The following is an 11,120-nucleotide window of genomic DNA, read 5'->3' on the forward strand; positions in this document are numbered from 1 at the left end:
ACAGGGAAATCCTCAAGAATGTCTCAAAAGAGTTTGCTATTGGGAAGTACAATCTAAATTTTAAAAAGAACAATACTCTTTAAATAGTGCTTTAATACTCTGATGATTATAAATGTTTTATATTCTTTCTAACAAGATTTTGGAAGTAGTGCTGTAACTTTAATGCAGGCCAGCAGGAAAAGGAGATGCATTCAGGAATGTCATGCCCATGCCTGAGGGAGCTTCAGGGACCAGCCATCACAGGTCATGTCCAAGTGCGCTTTCGGGCCATCTCTGACTTGGGCAGGCCAGCGTCAACATTTAAGCAGGTATGGGCTCCAGGAGCAGTGTGCCCAGGCAGTGGCAATACACAGTATCTGCAAGTGACAATGTGGGCTATTACAAGGTAGATTCTTTAACATGAGGCAGGGTATCAGCCAGCCACTGTGCAAGAGGTCAGGCCTGGTTAGGAAAAGACCAGCACTGCGGAACTGCATTTCCAAGCAAGGACCCTTCCTGGCCAGGTAGCTGAGATTTTGAAGGGAACGTTGGGGCAGAGTCCCAGTTAGGAAGAGGGCACAAAGGCCGTGAAGATTGGCAGGAAAAATGCAGTTGGTTGGGTACATACTGCAGATAACCAAACTCAGGGGTGCAATTCTAATGTCTTCTAGATAACAAATTTCCTTTTGATAGATAGCCAGAAATAGAATTGCTGGATCACATGGTAGTTCTGTTTTAAAAATTTTATTAAATTTTATTTATTTATTTGAGAGAGAGACAGGGTGAGAGAGCATGAGAGGGAGAAGCAGACTGCCCATGGAGCTGGGAGCCTGATGTGGGACTTGATCCCAGGACCCTGAGATCATGACATGAGCTGAAGGCAGCCACTTAACCAACTGAGCCACCCAGGCACCCCTGTTTTTAATTTTTTGAGGAACTTCCATACTGTTTTGCATAATGGCTGTACTAATCTATATTCCTACCAGTAGTGCACAAGAGTTCGCGTTCTCTGTCCTCACCAACACTTGTATTGCTTGGCTTTTCGATAACAACCATTCTAGCAGGTGTGAAGTGATATCTTATAGTGGTTTTGATTTGCATTTCCCTGATGATTACAGTCAGCTTTAGAACATTATCATTACTCTAAAAAAGAAACATGTACTCATTAGCAGTCTCTCTTCATTCCTCCCCCAAATCCCTAGTCCTAGATAGCCATTAATCTGCTTTCTGTCGCTATAGATTTTCCTATTTTGGACGTTTCATATGAATGGAGTCATTACAATATATGGTCTTTTGTATCTGGCTTCTTTCATTTAGCATTTTGTTTTCAAGTTTCATTCATGTGGTGGCAGGTAATGGCGCTTCGTTCTTTTTTACTATTGCAAACTACTCTGCTTTATGTACTTCATTTTATTTATCAGTTCATGAGCTGATGCACATTTGGGTTGTTCCCATTTTTTGGCTTTTATGAGTAATTCTGCTGTGAATTTTTATGTGGCAAGACACATGGTTGTTTTTTTAAAGCTCCCCTAATAATTCTAACGTGCAGTCAGGTTTGTAAGCCACTATTCTCAATGACAACAAATGGCTAAGCTATTTCTCATTGGATTGACAATTATTTGCTCCATCTCTCCTCTGCTTTATCTGTCACATAGGAGAAAGTATGCCACACTGGAGACTACCCCCCCACCAATACTTGTTTGTTGAAAAAGAAAAGAAAACCCAAACCCTTTCAGATTAAAAACTCAAGGAAAAGACCCTTCTTATAATCAAGATACCATTTCTCTAGGGAGTCAAGATCCATATGAAATTATGCTACATCTTAAAATATTAATAAATAAATAAATAAATAAATCTTTAAAAAATCTATCATGACAGTTTATTCAAGTTTGAACCTGTTGTCATGGTTGGAATGGTAACGGGGCTGGTGAGACAATGTCCGCTGAACGAATTCCAGAGTAAGGATAGATTGAAATCCAGTGTAGTACACAAATTAATGTTGACCTTTACTGGGTTCCAAAATCAATATTAATTACTGCTGGGCTATGTAATTATAAAAGTGCTATTTGGTGCTCTCAACCAAGGATACGGAGAGAGAGAGAAAGAAACTTGAATTAATGCCATCTGTGTTTTCTAACTTTATAATTAAGGTCAGTTCCTCTTTGGACCATTGTAAGTTAGTATATATGATTATTGTTAGATTTATTATGTCCTGAGAACTATTACCATTAGGGGAATATCCTTTCTGGTTTAGTTGGGACAGTCTTGGTCTATACCAGTTTTCCTGGCATAGTTTTTTGTGTGTGTTTTGATTTTTTTTTTTTTTAAAGATTTTATTTATTTATTTGCCAGAGAGAGAGTGCAAGCAGGGAGAGAAGTAGGACTCCCCACTGAGCAAGAAGCCCGACACGGGACTCAATCCCAGGACCCTAGGATCATGACCCAAGCCGAAGGCAGTCGCTTAACTGACTGAGCCACCCAGCCATCCCACCTGGAATAGTTATTAAAAGTCTCTTTCACTCACAAATGTCCCATTTTAGATAATACATTATATGATTACCCAGTTATAGATTCTACTTCATAGGCAAACTTTACCCACTTGATAGATTTTAAATATCATCTTAAAAAATTCATTTTTTTCTTAGGCAGTCATTGCATGAACTGATTTTTATATCAAAGACCCACCAGTTGTTTTTTCTGTTTGCAATAAATGCTTTCTATTGTGGCCTTTAGAAAATATGACTCTCTGCTAATTGGCTTATTACAGCTTTATTCCATAATCTATTTTAGAAAGAGAGAGAGGGTGAGCGGGCAGAGGGGCAGAGGGAGCAGGGGAAGGGAAGCAGACTCTCTGTGTGGAGCCCGAGGCAGAACTCTGTCTCATGACCCCAAGATCAACAGTCAGACATTTACCCAACTAAGCCACCCAGGCACCCTCCCCCAGTCTACTTTTGTGACTACATTCCTGAAGATTACTTGTCATCTGCCTTGTTTCAATGAAATTGTGGTGAAGAATGTGCATCAACACAACTTCATAAGACACACAGCAAGGCTGTCTTCTTGCAGAAATAATTATTGCGCTTGGAAGGCAGAATCCTTTCTTGGGTTGTTTTGTCCTTTGCTCAAATCCTGCCTTCATTGCCTTTGACTATATCCTCCTTTTCTCTTTTTTCTTTTCTTTTTCTTTTTTCTTTCTTTCTTTCTTTCTTTTTTTTTTTTTTTTTTTTTTTGGACATTCAGAACAGTTTATTTCTACATCAGAAATAATGCACGCCATTTTTACCTCCTTTTTATTAAACCCTACTTCCCTGAATCTTCCTCACTGGGTTGGGCAGTTGCTTCCCTTCATCAGAACCACCTAAAGAGTTTTTCAAAGACGTATTTCCGGTCACCACTCTCACTGTACTGAACCGGAATCTTTAAGGTTGGGACATGAAAATGTCAGTGAGTGTTCATTTCTGTCCTCATCTCTTCTCTATTTTCTCTCCCCTTGACCTTTCTCACCACTCCCACCATGTTAGTAATCTTGTCTCCAGAGCCATTTGCTAAAAATCATATTCCTTAGATCTTCACCCCTTTATGAGATAGTGTCTGACTCTGTAGGTCTGGTTCGGGGCCCAGGGAACTTTATTATTTGTAAACTAGACTTTATTTTTTAGAACAGTTTTAGGCCTCACAGCAAAGTTGAGCAGAAGGTACAGAGACCCTCTGTAGTCTCTGCCCCGCCCCCGAGCACTGCCTCCTCTGTGGGTCAGCATCCCTCGCCAGAGTCGTGTATTTGTTATAACTGATGACCCTACATTGGCATTTCATTTTCACCTAAAGCGTATCGTGTATACATTCGGCTTCATTCTTGGTGCTATACACTCTGTGGGTTTGGACAAACGCATAATGGCATGTATCTACCGTTGCAGTATCATCCAGAACCGTTTCACTGCCCAGAACGTCCTCTGTAGTCCTCCTGTTTAACCCTTCCTCTCCTCTAACCACAGGCAACCACTGATCCTTTTACTCTCTCTCTAGTTTTGCCTTTCCCAGAGCGTTACACACTTGAGATCGTACAGCCTTTACAGATGGCCTTCTCTCACTTAGTAATACGTATTTACGTTTCTTCCATGTTTTTCACAGCTTGACAGCTCATTTCCTTTTAGAACCAGATAATATCCCGTTATCTGGATGGGTGTGCCACAGTTTATTCATTCACCTGCTGAAGGACAGACATCGTCACTGTCTCCAAATTTTGGCGATTAGGAATAAAGCTGCTCTAAATATCCACATGCAGGTTTTTGTGTGGACATAGTTTTCAGTTCATTTGGGCAAACACCGAAGTGCAATTGCTAGATCATATGGTAAGAGTATATTTAGTCGAGACTGCCAAACTGTTTTCCAAAGTGGTTGTGCCATTTTGCATGTCTCCCAGAATTCAGCAAGAGTTCCTTTTCCTCCTTATCCTTGCCAGCATTTGGTGTTGTCAGTGTTTTGGATTTGGGCCATTCTAATAGGCATTTAGTAGAATCTCTTAGTTGAGCTTGCAGTTTTCCTGCTGACAGAATGCTGCACGCCTTTTCAAATGCTGTATATCTTTGGTGGGGTGTCTGTTCAGGCCCTCTGCTCATTTTTTAATTGGGTTGTTTATTTTCTTACTGCATTTTAAGAGTTCTTTGCATATTTTGGATAATAGCCCTTTTTATCAGATGTATCTTTTGAAAAGATTCTCTCCTAGTCTGTGGCTTGTCTTCTCATTCTCTTGATTGTGTCTTGCAGAGCAGAAGTTTTTAATTTTAATGAAGTCAAGTTTATCAACTGTTTCTCTCATGGTTAGTGCCTTTGGTGTTACATCTAAAAGGTCATTGGCATACCAAGATCATCTAGATTTCTCTTATCTTCTGGGAGATTTATTGTTTTGCATTTTACATTTAGGTTTATGACCATCTAAGTTATTTTTTGTGAAGGGTGTAAGGTCTATATCTAGATTCCTTTTTTAAAATAGGCTTTATTTTTTAGAGCAGTTTTGGTTAACAGAGTCTCAGGCAAAAGCAAACATTTAAAGTTACATTTTTGTGTTATGAGATTTGAAGAAGTGTCTATAAAGAGCATGCACGATTCTTTAAACTGTTCATAAGCTTTCTGCTATAATGCTATTCTAACAATAATCTGTCATTCAAATACTGGTAATATTTCATGATATTCTAAATACTCGAACCTATGTATAGAATAATCAGGAAAGGAGCCAATGAGAGTGTTCCCAAGCACCATCTCTGTTTCATGACCTTGAACACTACAGATTTCCAGCGATCAGGGACTTTGCTATCTGGACACAAGCTACATTCTAAAACATTCTTTCACTGTAGGTACAAAAACATGATGGCCTTAGTCAGAAATTAACCCAAGAATTGACTCACACTTTATAAGCAACAGGTAAACAGGTACCTATGTCAGTTAATGCTGGTCAGTGGTGGTGTATTAATGTTCCCCAAATAATCACTCCTATGTCAGGTAGAAACCTTGGAGTAAGGTGTGAATTACTAAGTTTTTGAGTTAGTGTTTTTTTACAGTGACAAAACGAAATTCCTTATTTATGGGGAGGAACAAGTTAAAAATACTAACTTTTCTATGGAGGTAAGTACCAGAGACTGCAAGGCATCTGGTTTAAATATAAAAGTACGTATATTAGTGGCAGGTGAATATAGGTGACCAATTGCAAGGCATCTAAATATATTCAGGTAAGTAAGTCACTAGCCCCAAAACAGAAGAAATGAAATGTTACATAAATGCCCAACCACAGTTAAGATCTTTTGAAATTAAAATGATCCCTTTAGAATAGTGATTTATCATAAACTTAATTAACTGTGCATAAATGAATAATTGCAAACTTAGTTAATAGTGGTGGACTCTTCTTTTAAGTGGCAAGAACAGGAAGACACCTAAGGAAACCCTGAAAGTAAGGAAAACAGCAACTTAACCTGAGCTAATGGAAAATGATAATTTGGAATAATTTTCAGAACTTAGTTTACTCAGTTCTGTTTCTTTTATTTGTCACTTCATCAACAATGGGCTTCCGTTTCTCCCTACATGGCGGCTGTTCCATCATTTCAGTGACTCTCCTTTTCTCTGTTTTTGTTTCTACTTCTTCTGACTGACTTTCTGCTGTTTTCTCTCTTTTCTCTGGCCTCTAATTTCCCATCACTTAAACTTGCTGCCTTTTCTCCAAGGATGTCCATTTCTGTCCCTTCTCCCAGTGTCTTTGTCTTACTTTGTTCTTCAGCCATCCTAAGAAGGCAGACCTGAATGGCTCAGTTTGTCACGATTAGCCCTGTTGGGTAGTCTTGGCTTGGGCCACCTCATGGGCAGTTGACCAGCCTGAAAAGTAGCAACCCTTAGATCAAGCAGCTCTATTCAGTCACTCTATTCAGTTCTGTCCAGAGTGGCAGTTTCACTTTATTCAGGAGGAATAAAGCTTGGCAGCAACTTCGGACACCAATACAGGTGCTGTACAGATTGATCTGGTTTCGTGAAAGTGCTCATGTTTGCATAGCATATAAATACACTGGGCCTCCTAGAAATAAAGAACTTTACCGGTTCATCCTAACTGGAGCAGTATACCCCCATACCCATCTGAATTAGTGAAATACCTGAATTACAGAAGGTTTTGCATAATCTGTAGATTCAGTAACATCTTAAATTTGAAGGGAAATTAAAAGTTAACAATTTTTGATTGGTATAGAGAAATAGGAGAAGGACTCTTTCATTTACCTACTATAAACTTGATGATATCTTAGGGTTTCCATGAATTGTTAAAGTCTTTAAATGATGAATGCAGAGTTAGTGTTAAAATGTATATAAAATGATATGGGAAATTTCTGGGGGAATGGAATAAAACTGGATACTACTGGAAATAACTGTACTAATAAGGACAGATGCCTATACTCTTATTTAAGATTAAATATTTTGAGTAGTTACAGAAAGAAACCCTGATGGGACACAAATAGCAGAGTCTTTTCTTCTTGGTGAATAACAATTCTCTCAAATCCCACAACTGGGAAAGTGTTTTAATGGTCCAGTAGTCTTTGGTTTTTACCTGAGTTCTAAATTCCCTTGTTTAAATGTAGGTGGGTGAGTTGATTCAGAAGACTCGGAATATACAGTTTATTCATTGGCTCTGTTACACAGATTGAGCAGGTTAGCACTGAAATTTTGACTAAATATGTAGATGAAAGAGAATATATTCCTGTCCCAGGGATGGCAGCACCTGCTGGTATTCATATTCCCCCCAAAGTGGAGGAGAAATGAGAAGAACTCATCACCTCTGGACTGTCACACCTTATGAAGCAAGATTGCTCTGCACATGGCTGTGTGATGGTTAAAATGTCCATTGAAAGTGTCTGTCCCTTCTTTCTCTGTTTCCCCGTGTCCTCTTTTGGTGACTAATTCATAACCTCCTGAGTGATGCTCTTTGCTCCTGCCTGCAGTCATTACCCTTACCTGCCAGCTGCCATTCCTCTACCTTTTCTCACTGTCTCAGATCTGTGATGATTACTTTCCTAAAATGCCTTTCCCCCTGGCTTCTCAGTGAGTGAACTTGCTGAGCAACTTATAGCTTTTGGGTAGAAAGGGGTTCTTGGAATTCAGCCACTGAATCTTGGTTTCCTTGGGGTGTGTGTGTGTATGACTGAGTATTGTTTTTACCAAGAGGAATATCCAAATGGGAACCAGAAGGACCGTTTTTCATGTCCTCTAGTATTCGTTATGGTAGGAGGAAAGAAAAATTGTTCGCTGAGCTCAAGATTTCTACCTGAAATGATGATATGCATAAATAACACTAAGCAGCCTTTACTTTGGCTCTGGAGACAATTCTCTAATTATGACTTGCATATTAAAACATGAATGATGGTGTGGCTGGGTGACTCTGTTAAGCTTCTGCCTTTGGGTCAGGTGTTGAGATCAAGCCCTGCATTGGGCTCCTTGCTCAGTGGGAGCCTGCTTCTCCCTCTCCCTGATGCTCCTCCTGCTTGTTCTTTCTCTCCTCCCAAATAAGTAAGTAAAATCTTTATAAACAAATTAAATGAATAAAATATGAATGAATGATGAATGTGCATACAACTAAGCTCTCATGGATTAGTGTGAAGAACACTGGACAGTTAACAGACCATTTCTGGTGCTGGCCCTGCCACTTAGTATCATTTAAAAAGTCATAAATGAAACACAAAAATGTCAACAACTCACAAGAAAAGCCAACCTCAAGATGGCTCAAATGTTAAACTTAACAGATAATGACTTTAAAGCAGCTAGTATAGCCAAACTCCAAGAAGTAAGGAGACAACACTCGAATGAATGTAAAGGTAGAAATTGTCTGTGGAGAAACAGAAGCTAAAGAAAGAACCATGGAGGCAGTGGGGAATGGGGAGTTGTTTAAGGGGTATAGAGTTTCAATTTTGCAAGATAAAAAGAGTTCTGAATATTGGTTGCACAACAATGTGAATGTGTTTGACATTACTGAACTATACTCTTAAACATGGTTAAGATGGTAAATTTAATGTGTATTTTACCACAACTTTTAAAAAAAAGAATAAATTGTTATGTACTTAACAATAAATTGTTATGTACTTGTAGTTAAAAACCTTCCAAAAAAAAAAAAAACCTTCAAAAAAAAATATATGCATAATATATTTCTAAGGAAAAATAAAGCATGTTTCAGAGTGGGGGAGGACCAAATGGATATGTACATGAGAACTACACTTATCTTGGTGAGCACTGAGTAATATATAGAATTGTTGAATCACTATATTGTACACCTGAAACTAATGTAACACTGAATATTAACTACTCTGGAATTAAATATAACGTACGTGTGTTTGGAGTAACTGAAAGAGGAGAAAGACACTGTGGATTTCTCATCAGAAATCATGAAAGATTGAAAGAAGTGGAAGGACTTTTTTTTTTTAGAACAATTCTAAATGCTGAAAAAAAAATATCAACCAGATTTTTTTTTAAGATTTTATTTATTTATTCGTTAGAGAGAGAGAGAGAGAGCATGAGCACAGGCAGACAGAGTGGTAGGCAGAGGCAGAGGGAGAAGCAGGCTCCCCGCCGAGCAAGGAGCCCGATGTGGGACTCGATCCCAGGACGCTGGGATCATGACCTGAGCCGAAGGCAGCCGCTTAACCAACTGAGCCACCCAGGTGTCCCTCAACCAGATTTTTATATCTTGTAAAAATATTATTCAATAATGAAGGCAAAATAAAAACTTTTTCAGATGAAGGGAAATGAAGAGAATTTGTTACCAATACACCTGCTGTAAAAGAAATGCTTAAGGAAGTTCTTCAAGTCTAAGGGAAATGATACCAGTGGGAAACTTGGAATTTGAGGAATAAAGCACAACAGAAATAGGAAATATATGGTTAAATATAATACTGTTCTACTCCTCCTGAGTTCCTTAAAATATGTATAATGGTTGCAAGAAAACAGTATAACAGTAAATGGTAGGATTTTTAGTGTACAGAGATGTAATGCATATGATAAGTACAACATAAAGTATGTAATGTAAAGGGACCTATATGACTGAAAGTTTCCTAACATTTTATTTGGAATAATAAAATTTTAATAGGTAGATTATGAAACAAGAATATTTTAATCGTTAGAGCAATCATTATAAATATTATGCAAAGTACAGAGTTTAAAATGCCAAGAGATAAGTTAAAATAGAAAAATAAAAGATATTTAAGTAATTCCAAAGAAATCAGAAAAAGGAAGAAAAAAGAAACTGAAAAGAAAGAATAAAATTATAGGTCCAACCATGTCAACAGTTACATTAAATGGAAATGTTCTGGAAACACCAATTAAAGGACAGTTTGTCATTTGGGTTAAAAATAAAGACCCAATTCTATGCTATCTACAAGAAGTCCAATTTAAATAATATAAGTAGCTAAAAAGTAGAAGGATGGAAGAAGATACACCATGCACAGACTAACCAAAAGAATTCTGGAGTAGCCATATTAATCAGACAAAATAGACTTCAGAACAAAGAAAATCAACAAGTATCAAGAAGTAAATATGTAATTTAATGACAAAATTGTCAGTTCACTAAGAAGATAACGATCCTGAGCTGTATACAACCTAACAACAAAGCTTAAAAATACATAAAACAAAAACTAAGAGAACTAAAAGAAAATAGATAAATCCACAATTACAGATGGAAACTTCAGCATTCCTTTCAGTAATCAATAAACAAGTATACCAAAAATCAGTAAGAATATTGAAGGCCTGAATGATAACAACAACCAGCTTGATCTAATTTACTTTTATGGGACATTCCACCCCCAAACAGCAGAAGATACATTCTGTTCGAGCGTACATGTAATATGGACCATGATAGGCATATCGGTGGTCATAAAGCCTTAACAAATTTAAAAGAATTGAAATATAAAATATGTTCTCATTAAAATGGAGTACTAGAAATCAGTAAAAAAAGTACCTGAGGGGCGCCTGGGTGGCTCAGTTGGTTGAGCAACTGCCTTCAGCTCATGTCATGATCCTGGAGTCCCACATCGGGCTCCCTGATCAGCGGGGAGTCTGCTTCTCCTGCTGACCTCTCTCTTCTCATGATCTCTTTCTCTTTCTCTCTCTCTCAAATAAATAAATAAAATCTTTTTTTTTTAAAGATACTTGAAATTCCCCCAAATATATGAGTATATAACACACTTCTAAATTATCCGTGGACCAAAGAGAAAGTCCCAAGGAAAATGAGAAAATATTTTGAAATGACTTACCTGCTGAAGTAGTATCTTTAGGGTAATATATAGCATTAAAAGCTTATATTAGAAAAGAAATAAATAATCTAAGATTCCATTTTAAGAAAGTAGAATAAAGTGAACAATACCAGAACAAACAAAAGGAAGGAAACAATAGAGATAACAAATGAAACCAAATGCTATCTATGAAAAGATCAACAAAACTGATAAACTTCTAGCCAGACTGATCAAAGAAGAAAGATACAAAATATCAAAAGATATAATAGTATAGATCACACAAACACTAAAAGGGTAGATAATATAGAAATACTATGAGCATGCCTATGCACATTAAGTTGGACAAGTTAGATTAAGTGGACCACTTTCTTGAAGGGTATAAATGACTGAAACTCA

Source organism: Lutra lutra, chromosome 5, assembly GCF_902655055.1.
Source record: "Lutra lutra chromosome 5, mLutLut1.2, whole genome shotgun sequence".
NCBI classification, from domain to species: Eukaryota; Metazoa; Chordata; class Mammalia; order Carnivora; family Mustelidae; genus Lutra; species Lutra lutra.